The sequence below is a fragment of the Bos taurus genome, chromosome 19 (genome assembly GCF_002263795.3).
Source record: "Bos taurus isolate L1 Dominette 01449 registration number 42190680 breed Hereford chromosome 19, ARS-UCD2.0, whole genome shotgun sequence".
Lineage (NCBI taxonomy): Eukaryota > Metazoa > Chordata > Mammalia > Artiodactyla > Bovidae > Bos > Bos taurus.
Window position 1 is genome coordinate 60,971,364 of NC_037346.1, and position 20,781 is coordinate 60,992,144.

Genomic DNA, 20,781 nt, shown 5'->3' on the forward strand with positions numbered 1-20,781 from the left:
GCACCTCTCCCCTGACATGGAAAGATTAAGCCATCTCTAAACACTGGAATCGAGATCTCCAACTTTATCTCTCCCACATATTTCCCTGATGATTTTCCCAAGAACTCCTTCTGTAAGACTGCCGTGGAGGGACTTCCCCGGAGGTTCCACGGGTCAGATGTCACCCTCAAAGCTGGGGGTGCAGGTCTGATCCCTGGTCCGGGAGATAAGATCCCATGCATGTCACAGCCAAAAAATCAAAACATCAAACAGAAGCAATATGGTAACAAATTCAATAAAGGCTTTTAAAATGGTCCACATCAAAAACAAAAAACGAAAAATACTCTAAAATATTCCTATGGAAATACTAAAACATAATTACATAAAAATCCTAAAAGAAGAGGCTATATGCGTACATGTCATTGCTGCTGCTTGGCTTGACCTCGGAAATGGTCATCCCCACTGGGGAGAGGAACAGATTCAGGAAACCCACGTGAAGAAAGCAGGCTCTTGGGTCCGTGTTCTCATATAATGCAAACGCAACCACAGTAACAAGGGTTGGCACACCTGACAAAGAATGCGGGAAACAGCCAGACTGGCGAGAAAGCCCCTGGGGGCAAGGGTGGTAGAGTCCGCTCACCCCAGGCCGCGCGAGACAGGCTTGAGGCTGCCCTCGGCCCCAGCTCAGAGGGACAGGTCGTTTCAGGTTCCAGCAAGCCCAGTCCGGTCACAGGCAGCAAACAGCACAGTCAGAAGGAGTGAGTGACTCTGCCGTCTGTGTGAGTGTGTGTTGGCCCTATAGCTGGGTCGACCAGATGCCAGCTGGCAGTCAAGCTGAAACTCTCTTCTTAAAGAGAAACCAGCATGCCCTTTACATAGACCAGAATCCTTCCTTCTGGTTTAAGCCCCTGCCCCCCAGAAAACCATCCTGGGCTTTGCAAACCTAAGTAAAAACACAGCCCTCCCCCCACCCTGCCGACTTCCCTGCCCTCCCCAGCAGGCATCTGCAAATCCCTCCTGGGCACAGATGCAAAATACTTGCCAATCCTCCTTTTGGAGATTTGTGGGGCAACCAGCCAACTGGCTGCCCGCAGGTTATTCACACTGCAATAGGAAACAAATTTCTTGCTGCAGTTATCCCTCAATGTCGACTGTTTACCCCAGGAATAAACTAATTGCTGCTGTAAAACACCCTTTCCCACACTGTCCAGCACACATCTGTAAATTCCAAGAGGGATGGGGGTGAGCCAGTTGCCAGTTGGCTTCTGGAAGGGAATGGCGACTGGCCAACTGGAAGCCAGTTTATTATTCATGGTGGAAGAGAACTTGAACTTCTTATTGCAAATACCCTGCATGCTTCAGCATTTGCCTTTGAAGTACACAACTTGGACCTTAATTTGTAATAAGTCCGTGTTTACCGCTGGCTGTGGACTGGTTGTAGAGGCATAGGAAAGGGAAGACAGTATCATACCTCACATATTTACTGAATACCTACAAAATGCCAGGTGGCATGCTGGATGCTGACAACTGGCATGAGAGTTTTATTATTCTTAGAGGAATTCTCAGAAGTGGGGTAGAATCCATGCTCTCCATTGTTGCCAACTATTAGACCTGTAAGTGCAGTTTTGTTCCAATACTCACTCAATTTCTCTTCCTTACAGTTTCATCATCAAGACTGGGGGTCTCACCAAGGTTTTATATGGTGCTTGACAAGAGCATCTTCTGAACTAGCTCACCTTCAGAAGGTCTATGCTCTTGTGCCTTTGAACAAACTATCTGTTGTTGTTATTCTTTAGTCATGAAGTTGGGTCTGACTCTTTTCAACCCCATGGACTACAGCCCACCAGGCTCCTCTGTCCATAGGATTTCCCAGGCAAGAATACTGGAGTGGGTCACCACTTCCTTCTCCAGGGGATCTTCCCAACCCAAGAAACTGAACCCACATCTCCTGTACTGGCATGCAGACTGTTTACCAATGAGCCACCAGGGAAGCCCCACAAACAAACTATGGTTTCTGCCTAAAAGCCTCTCTTCTGCTTCTCTGATTATGAAAAGCATAACAAATCTCTGAAGACTCAGCCCAAGGCTGTCTACTGTATCCTTACCAGCATCCTATAAGGATACAGTAGGAAAACCTACAAAGGACCACAGTGAGCCCGGGCTTGTGAAGATGGAAACCAGGAAGTCCCCAGGGCCCAACCCTTTTCACCCTGTCTTCCCAACACTGAAAGCTATCTTTATCCTCTGCTGCTCTCTGCCTCTTTCCTGGCTCTTCTCTGAGGTGACCAGCTTCTTCTGATCATTGGGTCCAATGTAAACCGTAGCCTCGTGGCTGTATCACCTTCAAGGTCTGCTGGTCATCACCAGAGATTACGCTCTCCGTGTTGCTTACTCAATGAAGACTCTACAGCACTCCTGATCTACAGTGGACGGATCCTCCTCGGGTCAGATATCTTAGCTGTGGTTGGAAGCCTGGGTTCCGAGACCCTAGACCCTACTGTTTCAGTAAAGCCATGGACAGGTTCAGGGAAAGCTTTGTGAGCAACACAGCAAAACAATGTTCTGTAACTTTCCACACTCCAGGGGTCACTAATGTACGCTCCTGTCACCCCAACCCAAACACACACCCTCCAATCCGTTACGCTACCTACGCCCCTGTGGGTGCATAGGTTACCTTCCTGCCCGGTTACCCACTGGCACAGCCCACCACAAATAAAGAGGCTTTCAAGCAAGGTTCCTTGAGTAAGCCATTTAAAAATGTAAACCGGACTGTGGAACTCGCTTGCTTCAACACGCCAGTGGCTTCCCGTTGTCCCTAAAATAAAACCCAAACTTCCTCCCATGACCTCAAAGGCCAGAGGGGCTGGGACCCTCCGGGGCTCGTGTCAGTCAGATGCCTGTCGCCTCCTCTTTTCCCGGTGCTCAACCACATGGCTGTTTTCTTTTATTTCCTCTAACACATCAACGCCAGGCTCAGGACCCTGACAGGCCTTCTTCCCTCGGTCTGGAATCTTCTCTTGTTCTTCTCGAAGCTGGCTTCTGCCCATTCCTGCTTCGGAATCCAACTGAAATGTTGCCTCATCGGCGAAGCCTTTCCTGACGAACCTCCTGGTCCCACGGTCCAGGCACTCACTCTGCGGTGTGCGCCGTGTGCATCGCCGCTGGGGACTGTTACTCAGCTGGTTTATTTACTTCTCTCCTGTCTTCGTCCCAGGCGGACCGTAAGCGCCACAAAGTGATATACATGTCTCCTTCCTCCTCACCCACAGAGATGGAGCGCTTGGCACGCAGTAAATATTTGTTGGTGGATGAATGTATTGGAGGAGGATGATTTGAATTCTGACTTGATCACGGATAGTGACCTTGGGCAGGATGTGTCTCCTTTTTAAAAATAATTACTTTATTTCACTTTTAAAATGCATTTATTACTGAAGGATAGTTGATTTACTACATTGTGTTAATTTCTGCTGTACTCCTAAGTGTCAGTTTCCACTTCTACAAAACCAGGAGACTCCAGAGCTGATATAAAGATTATTCTAATCCACTTGAAAACTACTCAATCCTTCCGCCCTGAGATGATTTCCCTAATTAACCTATCTCATTCTGACATCAAATGCCTATGCTGACATATTATTTTGCAGTTATGCTCTTAGTTATCACAAGGTCTCTGGACACAGGATGCAGCAGTTCTTGAAGAAAGAGAGAAATCTGGGTGACCCGGAATTTTTGAGACTCCTGAAATATCTTTTGAGAGGATAGAAATTCCTAAATATGGAATGTTTATAAAAACATGTTTATAAAAGCATGATAGTAATAAAACAGCAACGCTTCTAAGTGAGCACGTTCATGTTTTAACTGCAGAAATGTACAAAGCTATGTAACTATGCTATGTGTAGAAAACTGCCCAGAATTCCTTCAACAAAAGCATTCGTCAGGGGCTTACTGGATGTCAGTTATGGGCATTAAAGACCATTGCATGCATGCTCAGTCATGTCCGATTCTTCGTGACCTTATGAGCTGCAGTGTGCCAGGCCCCTCTGTCCATTAAACATCACTGTCCACCTGCTATTTCAATTAATATGACAAAACCTGAGTGACTGTCTGTTGTTTCAGGGATCCCAGTGAACCATGCCCCCCGGTGTTTACATCCTATGAGAGACCACCCACACTGAGGCTGAGCTGGGCCACAGGGCCAGCTTTGACCAACAGGACATTTAGGAAGAGTAATGCAATGGACAAGACACTTGAGAGTCCCTTGGACAGCAAGAAGATCCAACCAGTCAATCCTAAAGGAAATCAGTCCTGAATATTCATTGCAAGGGCTGACACTGAAGCTGAGGCTCCAATGCTTTGGCCACCTGATGCAAAGAGCCGACTCACTGGAAAAGACCCTGACTTTGAGAAAGACTGAGGGCAAAAGAAGAAGGGGCAGCAGAGGATGAGATGGTTGGATGGCATCACTGATGCAATGGACATGAATTTGAGCAAACTCCATGGAGTAGTGGAGGAAAGAGGAGCCTGGTGAGCCACAGTCCATGAGGCTGCAAAGCGTCGGACACGACTTAGTGACTAAACACCACCAAGATATTCAGGAGCACGAGGAGACAGAAGAAAACGAGCTGTATGCTGGCATCTGCATGTGGCCCTCGAGAGCTGCCTAGCTTCCTGATGGTTTCCAGTTGTGATTTTAAGAGGTTATGGTCTTTTCATAAACTGACCTTTCTTTAGAGTAATCTGAGTAATATTCTATTCCCTGTAGCCTTGACAGTTACACCTAAACAAATTTCAAACAGGAAATGATTTCCACTATGGAAAGTCTACCTAAGGATGATTAGGACTTTTCTAGCTCCTTTTAACAAGGGTTAAATTTCCAATAAGCAGGTTCCCATGCTTATTAGGTGGAGGCAATACAGGGGGGAAAGCCTGGGAAAATGTTTTCCAGGACGGTTTTCTACCCAGAACGACTTGATTCTTGACCAAATCATTTGAATTATCACCACTACTAGACTGCCAAAATGCTGGATTTCAAGTGTAAGGGCCCAGGGTCATCTTCAGACGCTTGTTTCCAGGAACTCCCCATTTGATCCAGTTTTCCTGGTGTGTGAGTGTGCATTGTACACATGCTAACTCACCACTACAAATGTGCATCACTTGTGAGCAGCCATATCAAACCTTACAAATCTAGAAGGGAAATGATTAAGCTAGTCGAGGGGGGAGGGGAGAGATCAGTGCTGCAAGAGAGATTAACCCGACAACTAAATTTTTATATTGAACCTGACTTTGATTAGACGATTTGAACCCTTAGAATAATTTACTTTGGTTTCTCTTTGTCAGATTTATGAAGTTCTCCCCCTTTAAAAAAAATGTGTATATTGCTGAAAGATTGTAAAATTTAATAGCAAACAGATTACACACTTAGGAAGAGACTAAGCACAATTAGCGCGCACATTCCTCCCGCTCCTATAAATAACTTGGTTTCCTTTCCGTGTCTGCAAATTTCATTAGAGTGGTGGAAAAAAAGCTGGGGAGAGGAAGGAGGAAAAAAAAGAAAAGCCCTCTCTCTCACCGCAAAGTACAGATCTGCTCACTCAATCAGGGGCTTTGTGCTATGCAGGAGCGGGCTTGAGGGGCACCCCCTCCCCCATCACAGACCACTAGCTTTGGAAAGAGACTTTTCGACATATGGATTTGAAATTCACCTGCTAAAAAGATCACATAAATCTCGGCTATTCAGCAAGCAACCTACTTCCTCGGCTCCTCCACAGGGAAGTGCAGTGATCTGACAGCAAAGGTTTTGTCCCACACCACTCAATTTCAAGCTGTATATACTTTGGACAAGCGACCTAATTTAGCAGTTATGGTTATTTTATATCTGTGAAAAGAACAACAACAAAATAAAACTCCAGCTTCTCAATTATTAGAAGTCAAAGCAAATATTAGTGAGAGGGCGGTGCTTGGAAAGGGGTCAAAGTCTGGAAGTGTGAGACATGAGCCATCCCCTCCCCCAGTCCTCTCCAAGAAAATGTCCACACCAAAACGTCTTTGGAACATGTTGGGAGCATATTGGCTTTATGTTCAGTTCTTGGATGGGGTCTGTTTATATAAAGTGAAGGGAAGAATTTGTATCATGTGAAGCAAAAACCACTCCTTCATCATTATCTGGATATTTCAAGCCCTGGGTATGTTACTGATCTAAATTTGTGTGAGAACTTGCATTTAATCTTAAAATTCTAATCTGGCTGCTAGGGGCACCCAAAACACCAAGCCACTCCCTAATAAAATCTGTAGAGCTTGATTTCATGCACTGGCCTCAAAAAAAAAAAAAAAAAAAAACACAGTAAATGTGACACAGAGCACTGAGAGGAATTGAGACAAAAAGCAAAGACTTCCTGACGCTTGCATGCGCTAGGGATGCATTAGGGATATTAGTGGCTCAGTCGCGTCTCTTTGCGACCAAATGGACTATAGCCCATCAGGCTTCTCTGTCCAAGGAATTCTCCAGGCAATTCATTAGCGATATTTGATAACAAAGAATAGAAACCCATTTTAACAAGGTCGACTAAAGAAAGATCGCTAACATGTGTCTTGTAAGGAGTAAATATCAAGGGTGTATAAAGAATTCCTATGAAACAACAATAGTAAAAGAAACAACTTGATTTTAAAAATGGGCAAAGGACTCGAATAGACATTTTTCCAAAGAAGATATACAAGCATGCGAAAGGTATTCAACATCACTAATCACTGTTGTTATTGCTGTTCTTTATTGTCTAAGTCATGGACTCTTATGCAACCCCATGGACTGCAGCCCTCCAGGCTTCTCTGTCCATGGGGTTCCCTAGCCAACAATGCTGGAGTTGGTTGTCATTTCCTTCTCCATGAGATCTTCCCAACCCAGGAATGAAACCCATGTCTTCTGCACTGGCAGGCAGATTCTTTACCACTGAGCCACCAGGAAAACTCAACATGGTACCTAGAGTAATCAGTCCCAAAGGAAGTAAACCCTGGACATTCCTTGGAAGGACTAATGTTGAAGCTGAAGCTCCAATACTTTGGCCACCTGATGCTAAGATCCTACTTATTGGAAAATAACCTGATGCTGGGAAAGATTCAGGGCAGAAGGAAAAGGAGACGACAGAGGATGAGATGGTTGGATGGCATCACTGACTCAATGGACATGAGTTTGAGCAAGCTCTGGGAGATTGTGAAGGACAAGGAAGCCTGGCGTGATGCAGTCCATGTGGTCACAAAGAGTCGGACATGGCTTAGCGACTGAACAGCAAAATAAACAAACAAGAGTAATCAAATCCACAGAGACAGAAGTCGAAGGGTGGTTCCAAGAGCTAGTACAAGAAGGGGGCAGAGCTGATGTTTAAAGCTGGGATCCCCAAGCCTGGGCCATCCCAGCCCATGGCCTGTGAGGAGCCAGGCTGCACGGCAGGAGGTGAGCGGGGAGCAAGGGAGCCAAGCTTCATCTGTATTTATAACGGCTCTTCACTGCCCCCAGATGGGACCACCTAGTCTCAAGAAAATGACTTCAGGGCTCCCCATGAGTCTGACACCTGTGAGAGACCCTGAGTCAAGGAACCCACTTAGCCCATGCCCAGACTCTTAACCCACTGAACATGTGAGATAATAAATGCGCATTATTCTAAGCCATTGAGTTGATGACAATTTGCTATATAGCAACAGACAACTGATGCCTGCCCCATTCCAGTCTACAGACGAGCCTCCTCCACCAGGACTGCAGCTTCTACATTTACCTGGAATGCAGTCTGCACCTGGCCACAGCATTGACTCCAGATTCCCAACTGCTCCTCACAGGCAACCTCACTGGCCTCTGGATCTCAGTTCCTTACCCCTAGGAGCATCCAACCAACCAGCCAGTGTGAAAGCCATTCATTAAAGCAGACAGGCACCTGCTGTGAACAGGCTGCACCCACCTGTCATCAGGACTGTGCTGGAGGGTCAGTTCAGTTCAGGCGCTCAGTCGTGTTTGACTCTTTGCAACCCCATGGACTGCAGCACACCAAGCCTCCCTGCCCATCACCAACTCGTGGAGCTTGCTCAAACTGATGTCCATTGAATTCGTGAGGCCATCAAACTACCTCATCCTCTGTCATCCCCTTCTCCTCGTGCCCTCAATCTTTCCCAGCATCAGGGTCTTTTCCAATGAGTCAGCTCTTCGCATCAGGTGGCCTAAGTATGGGAGTTTCAGCTTCAGCATCAGTCCTTCCAATGAACACCCAGGACTGATTTACCTTAGGATGGATTGGGTGGATCTCCTTGCAGTCCAAGGGACTCTCAAGAATCTTCTCCAACACCACAGTTCAAAAGCATCAATTCTTCGGCGTTCAGCTTTCTTCACAGTCCAACTCTCACATCCATACTTGACTACTGGAAAAACCATAGTCTTGACTAGAGGGATCTTTGTTGGCAATGTCTCTGCTTTTTAATAAGCTGTCTAGGTTGGTCATAACTTTCCTTCCAAGGAATAAGCATCTTTTGATTTCATGGCTGCAGTCACCATCTGCAGTCAATCATCTGCAGTGATTTTGGAGCCCCAAAAAATAAAGTTCCTCACTGTTTCCACTGTTTCCCCATCTGTTTCCCATGAAGTGATGGGACTGGATGCCATGATCTTCGTTTTCTGAATGTTGAGCTTTAAGCCAACTTTTTCAGTCTCCTCTTTCACTTTCATCAAAAAGCTGTTTAGTTCTTCTTCGCTTTTGGCCATAAGGATAATGTCATCTGCATATCTGAGGTTATTGATATTTCTCCCAGCAATCTTGATTCCAGCTTGTGATTCATCCAGCCCAGTATTTCTCATGATGTACTCTGCATATAAGTTAAATAAGCAGGGTGACAATATACAGCCTTGACGTACTCCTTTTCCTATTTGGAACCAATCTGTTGTTCCATATCCAGTTTTAACTGTTGCTTCCTGACCTGCATACAGACTACTCAAGAGGCAGGTCAGGTGGTCTGGTATTCCCATCTCTTTCAGAATTTTTCAGTTTGTGGTGATCCACACAGTCAAAGGCTTTGGCATAGTCAAAAAAGCAGAAATAGATGTTTTTCTGGAACTCTCTTGCTTTCTCCATGATCCAATGGATGCTGTCAATTTGATCTATGGTTCCTCTGCCTTTTCTAAAACCAGCTTGAACATCTGGAAGTTCACAGTTCACGGATTGCTGAAGCCTGGCTTGGAGAATTTTCAGCATTACTTTGCTATCATGTGAGATGAGTGCAATTGTGCAGTAATTTGAACATTTTTTGGCATTGCCTTTCTTTGGGATTGGAATGAAAACTGACCTTTTCCAGTCCTGTGGCCACTGCTGAGTTTTCCAAATTTTCTGGCATATTGAGTACAGCACTTTCACAGCATCATCTTTCAGGATTTGAAATAGCTCAACTGGGATTCCATCACCTCCACTAGCTTTGTTTATAGTGATGCTTCCTAAGGCCCACTTGACTTCACATTCCAGGATGTCTGGCTCTAGGTGAGTGATCACATCATCATGATTATCTTGGTCATGAAGATCTTTTTTGTACAGTTCTTCTGTGTATTCTTGCCACCTCTTCTTAATATCTTCTGCTTCTGTTAGGTCCATACCATTTCTGTCCTTTATCGAGCCCATCTTTGCATGAAATGTTCCCTTGGTATCTCTAATTTTCTTGAAGAGATCTCTAGTCTTTCCCATTCTGTTATTTTCCTCTATTCTTTGCATTGATCGCTGAGGAAGGCTTTCTTATCTCTCCTTGCTATTCTTTGGAACTCTGCATTCAAATGGGCATAGCTTTCCTTTTCTCCTTTGCTTTTGGCTTCTCTTCTTTTCACAGCTATTTGTAAGGCCTCCCCAGCCAGCCATTTTGCTTTTTTGCATTTCTTTTTCATGAGGATGGTCTTGATCCCTGTCTCCTGTACAATGTCACGAACCTCATTCCATAGTTCATCAGGCACTCTATCTATCAGATCTAGTCCCTTAAATCTATTTCTCACTTCTACTGTATGATCATAAGGGATTTGATTTAGGTCATACTTGAATGGTCTAGTGGTTTTCCCTACTTTCTGCAATTTAAATCTGCATTTGGCAATAAGGAGTTCATGATCTGAGCCACAGTCAGCTCCTGGTCTTGTTTTTGCTGACTATGTAGAGCTTCTCCATCTTTGGCTGCAAAGAATATAATTAATCTGATTTTGGTGTTGACCATCTGGTGATGTCCATGTGTAGAGTCTTCTCTTGTGTTGTTGGAAGAAGGTGTTTGCTATGACCAGCGCGTTCTCTTGGCAAAACTCTGTTAGTCTTTGCCCTGCTTCATTCCATACTCCAAGGCCAAATTTAAATTTGCGTGTTACTCCAGGTGTTTCTTGACTTCCTACTTTTGCATTCCAGTCCCCTATAATGAAAAGGACATCTTTTTTGGGTGTTAGTTCTAAAAGGTCTTTTAATTCACTGATTCCTAGAATGTCGACGTTCACTCTTGCCATCTCCTGTTTGACCACATCCAATTTGCCTTGATTCATGGACCTGACATTCCAGGTTCCTAGGCAATATTGCTCTTTACAGCATCAGACCTTGCTTCTATCACCAGTCACATCTACAACTGGGTGTTGTTTTTGCTTTGGCTCCATTTCTTCATTCTTTCTGGAGTTGTTTCTCAACTGATCTCCAATAGCATATTGGGCACCTACAGACTTGGGGAGTTCATCTTTCAGTGTCTTATCTTTTTGCCTTTCCATACTGTTCATGGGGTTCTCAAGGCAAAAATACTGAAGTGGTTTGCCATTCCCTTCTCCAGTGGAGAAGTAGTGGAGGGTAGAGTCTCATTTTTAGGAGATAGTAGCCCCGGAGGCCGTGACCAGTGTCCTTAGCACATCGTACTTGTCCTCTCCCTGCTTTTATTTTCTTTTGAAATGAGGTTGAGAGGGAGGGGATACATGTATACATATAGCTGATTCAGGCTTCACTAGTGGTAGAGAACCCACCTGCCAATGCAGGAAACATAAGAGACACAAGTTTGATCCCTGCATCAGGAAGATCCCCTGGAGGAAGGCGTGGCAACCCACTCCAGTACTCTTGCCTGGAGAATCCCATGGACAGAGGGGCCTGGCGGGTCCATGGGGTCACAGGGTCAGACACGACTGAAGGCACTTAGCTTGGATGCACTGCTGATTCACTGTGTTGTGCAGAAGAAACTAAAATAACACGGTAAAGCAGTCATACTCCAGTTTAAAAAAAGAAATGGATCTGAAAACAGGATTATTATCAAAGTTGCCAGGAGACTTCAGAATCCTTCTCCATGAATGAAAGACACAGTACAAGTAATAATAACAGTAGTCACATTATCTAAGCTTTGCAATGAACTGAATAAATAAAACTAAGGAAACTGTATAAGCAATATCCACAATGCCTAATCTTACAACTAAAATCTTACTTTTTTATATTTAAACATTACAGTGGACTTCACATGTGCCTGAAATTAGATTAGTGCCCAAGGTAAGTTTTCCTTGTTTAAAAAACTTACCAAGTGGTGAAATACTCACAATATGGTCAGTTCAGCTTCCATTAGAATAGTTGTTCATAGGGCTTCCCTGGCGGCTCAGATGGTAAATAAGTCACCTGCAATGCAGAGACCCGGGTTTGGTCCCTGGATCAGGAAGATCAACTGGAGAAGAGAATGACTACCCAGTCGTTATTCTTGTCCGGAGAATCCCACGGACAGAGGAGCCTGGCTACTGTCTGTGGGTTCACAAAGAATCAGATATAACTGAGCGACTAAGCTCACACAAACACACGCACACAAAAATCATCCAGTAACCCCCATATTACCTGTTTTTTCTTTTGAATGTATCTTGGCTAGCTGCCTAAAATCCTTTTTCAAAAGAAGTCTTTCTAAAATAAAGGGAGAAATGTTCTTCTCTTTTCTGAAGGCCTGTTTATTGAGGTGTTTTGAAAATATAACCAGTGGGGAAGCAGAACTGAAATGCTTGGGACCTTGGGTTTGCCTAAAAGCCTTTTTTTTCCCATTCTATTTTTTTATTGATGTATAGTTGATATACAATGCTGTGCCAATCTCTGCTGTATGGCAACATGACTCACTTATTCACCTTACACATTCCTTTTTAAATATTATTTTCCATTATGCTTTTTTTTTAAGCTGCTCCTAAATAAAACTAGGTAGCAGCCATCTGCACACAGATGTGTTTTGCTTAAACCAGGAGCTAATGTGTTAAATTCTTTATTGTTTCCAAACACAGAGCAGATTTCTACCTCTTCTCCAAAAATGTTGCATAATTAATAAAATTCATATCATCAAACCAACTCTTTGCTCTTTTTTGCTTGCAAAAGTCATAGTTTATTTTCCTATTCTTCCTTTGAAGAAAGACACTGGTGATAGATGGTAGATGACAGTCCAGGAATTCCACCAAAACGACAGCACACGCCCTGTGAGCAGCTGGGGCTGGCGGAGGGCCTGTCTTCTGTGCACATCGAGGGCAAGGCAGCCAACGGAAAGAAGCGGTCACATCCGAGCGTGCCACAGACCCAAAGGGCATCTGCGCTGGGCATCTCCCACACACAAACACAGCTGCGTGAGGTCAGTCTGGCCTGCACAAACAGGACAACAGGTGGAGCAGCTTTGACGAACTGCAGCTGAAAACTCCTCTGCAAACCCCCTGTGTCTAATGTCACCTCTTTAGATACCGTGCAGCAGGCAGGCCCCGGATGGAAGGCACAGGAGGGCGGGGCCAGCCGGTGCACGGGCGTGGGCAGCAGTCGTATAAGGAGGCTCAGAGCCACCACCACTGTCCCCAGCTCCTGTGCTCCAGCAGTTGGGCTTGCCTGACTGCCCGGGCCACACCGGCATCCCCGCTTGGCCTGCATATGACACAGGGGCAGTCTCTCGCAAGAAAGACAACTGTGTTTGCTTTTTCCGTCCCACAATGAGTTGGCTTCTCAGTCTGAGAAGAGGGAGAACCTCAAGTCTGAAAGTTGCCACCTAGGATTCCGTTATTGGGAATTTACACAGAGCACAATGGTGGGATGCGTCCATGCCCGGGATCTTGAGCATATGCAGCTACATCTCTACATCCATACAGCTATCTAGACAGACGACATATAGATATCAATAGATAGATGATAGGTAGATGGATGATGGAAAGATACATAGATGGTAGACAGATGATAGAAAGACATATCAATACATAGATGCTAGACAGATAGTAGACAGATGACAGAAAGATGATTAATAGATGGAAAGATAGATAGACAGACAGATGAAGGACAGATACAGTCTCAGCTACGTCCCTGGGTTTTTTTCCCTCCAAAGGACTGATGTAACACAGAGCCCTTGGCTCTAACTGCTAGAGAAAAGCTGAAATAGCATCATCTATGAGTTCTACAAACCTTCACCATGCTTCACTTGGCAGCACCTAGGAGACACTGCAGGAATCCTTGAGCACCTCCGACCAGCGAGTCTGCGGATTTTTCACTCTAATCTTCATTGGCGCACAGTTGCTCTGCACTGTTGCGCTGGTCTCTCCCGCACAGTGAGCCAGCCGCGCGTGCACACCCATCCCTCCCTTTCGGACTTCGTTCCCCTCGGTCGCCAAGCGCCCTGAGCAGAGTGCCAGGGCTCTGCAGCATGTTCTCACTAGCTGTCCATTCTACATTAATACATACTATCAACAGTTTATCTGTGCCGATCCCAACCTCCCAGTTTCTCCCACCCCCGCCTTCCTCCCTTGGTATCCATACATTTGTTCTCTACATCTGTGTCTCTATTCCTGCTTTGCAAATAGGATTATCTATACCATTTTTCTAGTTTGCACGTATATGCATTTGATGGGTTCCATGAAGACAGGAATCAACCCATGGGATTTTTTGATGACCATATCCCCATCACCTGCAACAATGTTCTGGAACTCAGGAGGCAGTCAGAAAATACTTCCTGAATGAATGAATAAACGTCATAGCAAGATATGATGGGACATTAGGTAGCAAAATCATTCTATTTCCACATATGATGGGGTCTCAAAACCCAGGACTCAGTTTTCCCAATTCAGTTCACATTCAGTGAGCAAAAATTAGTCAAATTAGTAAAACAAAAGCTTAAAATTTGTTAATAAAAATAGGCTAATACCACTGTTCCTTCGTATCATTAGTGCTAACCAGGGCCAGATCCAAGAGAGCTTCATAAAGATCTCATAGAAGATTAACAGGGCATCTCAGAGGTAAGAGATCAGCTAAGAAATAATAAACAAATCAGAAAGTGATAAGTGTCAGTCACTCAGTTGTGTCCAACTCTTTGCAAACCCATAGACTGTAGCCCACCAGGCTCCTCTGTCCATGGAATTCTCCAGGCAAGAGTACTGGAGTGGTTTGCCATTTCCTTCTCTAGGAGATCTTCCCAACCTAGGGATGGAACCGCGGTCTCCTACAATGCAGGTGGATTCTTCATTATCTGAGCCACCATGGAAGCCCCCAACAAAGAGGAAATTTCCAACCTGTAGTGAAAATTCAGCAAGTCAATTGTAGAAAAGAGAAAAGCTAATATAACTTGTTTTAATGAATCCAGGGGAGAAAAGATGTTTCTGTATGCTATACGACTATAATTATATTCATTTTCTTTCTTCTTTCAACATTTTGTATTTCAAATTTGTTACCTGGGATGAGGAAAAAAAAAACATGTCTCTTAATAAAAAGGAAGGAGAAGAGAGGGGCAGAGGGAGACGTGGGTGAGGAGAGGGAACAGGAGAGGGAAGGAAAAGACCTCATAAAATGAAACAAGACAGGCAAGTTCTTCATAGCTCTAAAAGCACTAACTGAAAATGGATAAAAGTCCTATCAACCAGCTGTTTTGTTTCCATGACACTAAAAACTACTGGTTTTACTTCTTCAGAGAATATCTTGAACTGATTAGTTACTGTGGCATCGTGGAGACGTGCCACCGTGTGAACAAAGAAGATGGCACACAGGCTCGGGGGACCCCGGGCTGTGGGGGGGACTCGCTGCCTCCAGGAGACCAGGCCCCAGAGCTCAGGGCAAGCCTCATCCAGGGGATGCTCACGGCGAGCCTCGTCTGGGGACGCTGGCGGCCTTCAAAACCTTCCCCAGAGGATCCCTCTGTTCTGGTCAGGGGACGGTATCTGAGACTCAGGAGTGTGGACCCCTGGGTTCTACTACCCATCCATTCAACAAACAGACCTGCGAACTGAAACATGTATTTTCAACGCTCCAACACTCCTTTCTTCTGCAACAACTAGGATAATGATTTCTGTCCTATTTATTTGCAACATAAGAAAGCCTAGGGTAGGAATGTGTATTTTCTAAATTAGTGAAAAGCAGTGTCATTGATACCACCCACTATGATGTCCCTTCAAGAGAAGGCCTCATGTGGGGGTGCGAAGGTTGGAGGAAGGCACAGTGGGGGACTTTGGGACGGACGTGTGCACACGGCTATATTTAAAATGGATCACCAACAAGGACCTCCTATACAGCACAGGGGACTCTGCTCAGTGTTACGTGGCAGCCCGGACAGGAGGGGAGTTTGGGGGAGAGTGGGTACGTTTGTGTACGGCTGAGTCCCTTCACTGTCCACCTGAAACCATCACAACATTGTTAATCGGCTGTACTCCAATACAAAATAAAATTTAAAAAAAAAAAGAGGAAGACAAGACAGAGTGGTCTAGTGTGAAAACAAGAATCAGAAGAGTCTGAGTTTTGGTGAGAACACCCCCTAGTTAGTGTCAGGGTTTAAATCAGCTTAAATCCAAGGACAATAGTCACCTAAGGGTCTCTGAACTGAACGTTCTGACTACAGTATGCAGGCTCTCTGCCAATTCAAGTGTTAATTTCATGTCAAATGCCCACCCTTGAAATCACCAACCGCTGTCCGTTACAGATTTGGCTTAAAAAGTTAACAGCATGTAAGAACGAGTGAAATACAACAGTTACCAAATTATGACATAACCATGTACAATCACTTTAACTTTTTAAAGTGCTGGTTTAAGTCTTCAAGAGGGATAATGTGGAAAGTGAAAGTTGCTCAGTCATGTCCGACTGTTTGGTACCCCATGGACCATACAGTCCTTGGCATTCTCCAGGCCAGAATACTGGAGTGGGTAGCTATTCCCTTCTCCAGGGTATCTTCCCAACCCAGGGATGGAACCCAGGTCTCCCACACTGCAGGTGGATTCTTTACCAGCTGAGCCACAGGGAAGCCCGAGAATACTGGGGTGGGTAGCCTATCCCTGCTCCAGCAGATCTTCCCGACCCAGGAGTTGAACTGGGGCTCGGGCACTGCAGGTGCATTCTTTACCAACTAAGCTACCAGGGATAATGCGAGCGCCTTAATAATTATGTGTTAAAATTCATGTCACAGAGAAACACAGTGGGGTCAAGGACAGTAGCTTCCGGGTGTGCGTTACATTTATATGTAGACTATTGTCGGCAAACATGAACAAAGCCGCCACCCAGCATGACTAATTAGTTTATGGGGCACATGCTCTGCACTTAACCCTTGTTTGGACTTCTTACATACAGTAACGTCTTCAAAATAGTAGATACTGACTTCACCTGTATCTAATGAGATTTAAAAATCTCTATCTCAAAAAAAAAAAAAAAAAATCCCTCTAAGTGGAGTCAACCAGACACAGAAAGACAAATATCATATGGTGCTGGGAGGGATTGGGGGTGGGAAGAGAAGGGACGACAGAGGATGAGATGGCTGGATGGCATCCCCGACTCGATGGACGTGAGTCTGAGTGAACTCCGGGAGTTGGTGAAGGACAGGGAGGCCTGGTGTGCTGCGATTCATGGGGTCGCAAAGAGTCAGACATGACTGAGCAACTGATCTGATCTGATCACTGATGGTGCTAATGGTAAAGAACTACCCATGCAGGAGACATAAGACGTGGAGGTTCGATCCTTGGGTCAATAAGATCCCATGGAGGAGGGCATGGCAACCCATTCCAGTATCTTTGCCTGGAGAATCCCATGGACAGGGGAGCCTGATGGGCTACACTCCATGGGGTCACATAGAGTCAGACACGACTGAAGCAACTTAGCACACAAGCACACATTGCTTCTGTGTAGAATCTTAAAAAAAAAAAAAAAAATGATAGAAATGAACTTATTTACAAAACAGAGTTACAGATGTGGAAAACAAACTTATGGTTACCAAATTGGAAAGGGGGGAAGAATTAGGAGACTGGGATTCACACATACACACTACTATATGTAAAATAGATAACTGTACAGCACAGGGAACTCTACTCAGCACTCTGCATTGACCTACATGGGAAAAGAATCTAAAAAAGAGTGGATAAACCGGTTAACCGTGCTATACACTTGAAACTAACACATTATTACAGATCAACTATACATCAATAAAAACTAAAAAGAACAAAAAAGTCTCTCAATAAATCAGAAGGGCTAATGCCTTATGGAAGAAAGTGAAGAACTAAAGAGCGTTTTGATGAAAGTGAAAGACGAGAGTGAAAAAGTTGGCTTAAAACTCAACATTCAGAAAACAAAGATGATGGTATACAGTCCCATCACTTTACAGTAAATAGATGGGGAAACAATGGAAATAGTGACAGACTTGACTTTTTTGGACTCAAAAACCACTGCAGATGGTGACTGCAGCCATGAAATTAAAAGATGCTTACTCCTTGGAAGAAAAGCTATGACCAACCTAGATAGCATATTGAAAAGCAGAGACATTACTTTGCCAACAAAGGTCCGTCTAGTCAAGGCTATGGTTTTTCCTGTGGTCAGGTATGGATGTGAGAGTTGGACTGTGAAGAAAGCTGAGCACCGAAGAATTGATGCTTTTGAACTGTGGTGTTGGAGAAGACTCTTGAGAGTCCCTTGGACTGCAAGGAGATCCAACCAGTCCATCCTAAAGGAGATCAGTCCTGGGTGTTCATTGGAAGGACTGATGCTGAAGCTGAAATTCCAATACTTTGGCCATCTGATTCGAAGAACTGACTCATTGGAAAAGACCCTGATGCTGAGAAAGACTGAAGTCAGGAAGAGAAGGGGACGACAAAGAATGAGATGGTTGGATGGCATCACTGATTCAATGGACATAAGTCTGAGTAAACTCCGGGAGTTGGTGATATACAGGGAGGCCTAGCGTGCTGCAGTCCATGGGGTCACAAAGAGTCGGACACAACAGAGGGACTGAACTGAATGTAGCTGGTCTCTACTATACACGAGATTGTCAAAAAGTCTTTCATCTGAGGACCACGGTAATGAAGTTTCTTTGGCAGCTGAGAAGGATACGCTCCCCACCACCTACCCTCTCCCAGCTGTCCTGGACTCCAGGGTCACAGCCCTTCTTCACGGCACCCCGTCCCGTCCCCCAAGTGTGCTTGCGCTTTAAGCCCCTCCATCGTCTCACAGAAACCGACGGCCATGACTTCCCAGATGCACAGCAAGCAGCAGCCTGCTTTCCACAGGATCCTATAAAATGCTGATGGAGCAGGAAACAGCTATAAAACGTCCCCCGAAATCCTCAAGGGATGTCCTGTAACATTTTCCATGGAAATGCCATAAAATATTCCATGCAATTAGCTTCGCTTAAAGAAACATTTGTCAACGTGCTTCACCTTCGTATAGGTGACTTTTTTTTTTCCCTCAAAATACACATGTCATTTACAAAAGTAGTATGTTGTTTAACAAAATACTTAGATGTTATTATCACTGTGGGATTCTGACGGACAGAAAGCTAATCAGAGCAAAATTACATTCTAAAGCTGAAGTCGAATTTATCAGTGAGGAGCGAGTTGGAATAGAGTAGAGAATGCAGGGGGAGGGGGAATTATGAAGAGATTTTTGTTTAGGTAAATCAAACTCCTACCCTTTCAGGGGCCCATTTTCCAGCCTCAGAAAATATGAAATTTCCTTCGAAAGACTCACTGTAAACCATGTGACCCCCGAGAATTCACAGGAATTGAAGTGAACTCCCAGGGTCCCCATCTGACGCCAAGAACCTAGGCTGCAAATCAACCGCTATTTTCCAAAGCATGGAGGAGTGTTACCACGAATCACCACGTGCTGACGATGGAAAACAGGTGTGTGGGTGAGGCTTCCTGACTGCAGCAAGGCCACGCTCAGTCCCCAGGGGGCTCATCTACACCCCGCCAGACGGCTACACCATCTAAGCCACTCCCGACTGGTGTGCAGGGATTTTCCACGGGGACCCCAGGCCTTTCACGGGGCTGCTCAAGTGCAGGAGTATCCCATCACACTTTCCCTCCCTGGAGCCAAGACACCTTGGCCTTCCTGCCCCTTCTCCCAGATGTGTCTGCCTCCTGCCGACTCTCAGGACCTTGCCCGCTTCTGCCCACGGTCGCCTGCGGTGGAAAGTGCCTTGTCTGGGTTCATGGGGCTGTGCTGCCAGGTTTCTGCTTAGACGCCTCCCTTTCATGGGTTTCCCAAAATTCTTCTTGCTGTTCTTTGGTTGGACTCCACAATAGAAGGAGACGATTCATTCAGGTTTGTTTTAATATATCCTTTGTTTACTTATTGCTGTGCTGGCTCTTCAGTGCTGCACGGCTTTGTGTAGTTGCAGGGAGCGGGCGCTTCTCTCCACCTGCGGTGTGCAGGCTTCTCTTGTTGCTGAGCACAGGCTCTGGCAGTTGTCTCCATGAGCTCAGCTGCCCCACAATACGTGGGATCTCTCCACACCATGGACCGAAACGGTGTCCCCTCATCGGCAGGCGGATTAAGTCCATTCACCCAGTTTTGAAAGGCATTTTTTTAAAGCTTTGGAAAGACTAGAGCAACAGGGATGGTGGGGAGAGTTAGACTGTGGGCAGTAGGCTTAGTCGTGAGGAGTCACTGTTGAAACGGATGCAGAAAAGGCTCAAACTACAGACAAGGAGCCGAGATCAGCTGTAAGAAGACATGGGCAGAAGTCAGGCATCAAAGGTAGTTTGCTGGGACTTCCCTGGCGGTCCAGTGGTTAAGAGTCCCCCTTCTGCTGCAGAGGGTGCAGGTTGGGGAGCTAGGATCCCACATCCCTTGTACCCCAAAAGTCAAAACATAAAACAGAAGCAATATTGCAACAAATTCAATAATGGTTTTTAAAAATGGTCCACATCAATAAATAAAGTAAAAAAAAAATCCTACTTTACCAATCATATGCAGATTTGAGGATGTGACCAACTAGGAGATACCCATCAGAAACAAGCAAAGGCAGCGTCAAGGACACAGCAGAAAAGAAGGTAAAATGCATTGTTAAAAGAATGAGCCCCAACTTCATGATGAGTATACACGATGTTTTCTAGACAGATTTATACAAACAGTGAGTTAATTGCATCCAACATGAAAAGCCAGGGGCCCCATTCTGTCACTCCACCAGTTTTAGCCTTCAGAGTATCATTTTGTGACATGATCTAAATCAGGGATCAGGAATGGTAAATATATATTTATTTATCAAGGACTAGGATGTGGAAGAGGACAAACTAAACATCCAAACTGCTCCCAGAATGCTCAGTGCCCTAAATCCATCAGGACGACGCTCCCAGAATTCTCAGCAGCCCCAGATCTGTCAGGAAGGTGCTCACAGAGGAGCAGTGTGATGATGCTGGGACTCCCCCCGCCAGCATCCGGGGTCCAGGTCTTCCTCGCGAGGCTGGCTCAGCCCATCGAGTCGGTCATCTTATGCGTAAGGCCAGAACTGTGGTTTATTCATTCACCCTGAGAAATGAGAATTACCTACTTGTGAATGAACAGTGTGAACTATCCCTGTTGGATGTTCAACGGAGTGAGCCAAGATTGGCGTGTGCAG

The 20,781-nt window shown here is 45.2% G+C and overlaps 1 long non-coding RNA gene across 4 annotated transcripts in view; it reads right to left on the reverse strand.

The window, feature by feature from the left end:
- Positions 1-976: 976 nt before the first annotated feature.
- The window catches only part of LOC112442737 (uncharacterized), a 112,665-nt gene continuing 92,860 nt past the window's right edge, over positions 977-20,781 (reverse strand). For 3 of the 4 annotated variants that reach the window (XR_009491844.1, XR_009491843.1, XR_009491841.1), the window contains one exon: positions 977-14,485. This is a non-coding gene — a long non-coding RNA (uncharacterized lncRNA). The remainder of the gene's footprint in view (positions 14,486-20,781) is intronic. The other variant, XR_009491842.1, reaches the window with a different exon arrangement.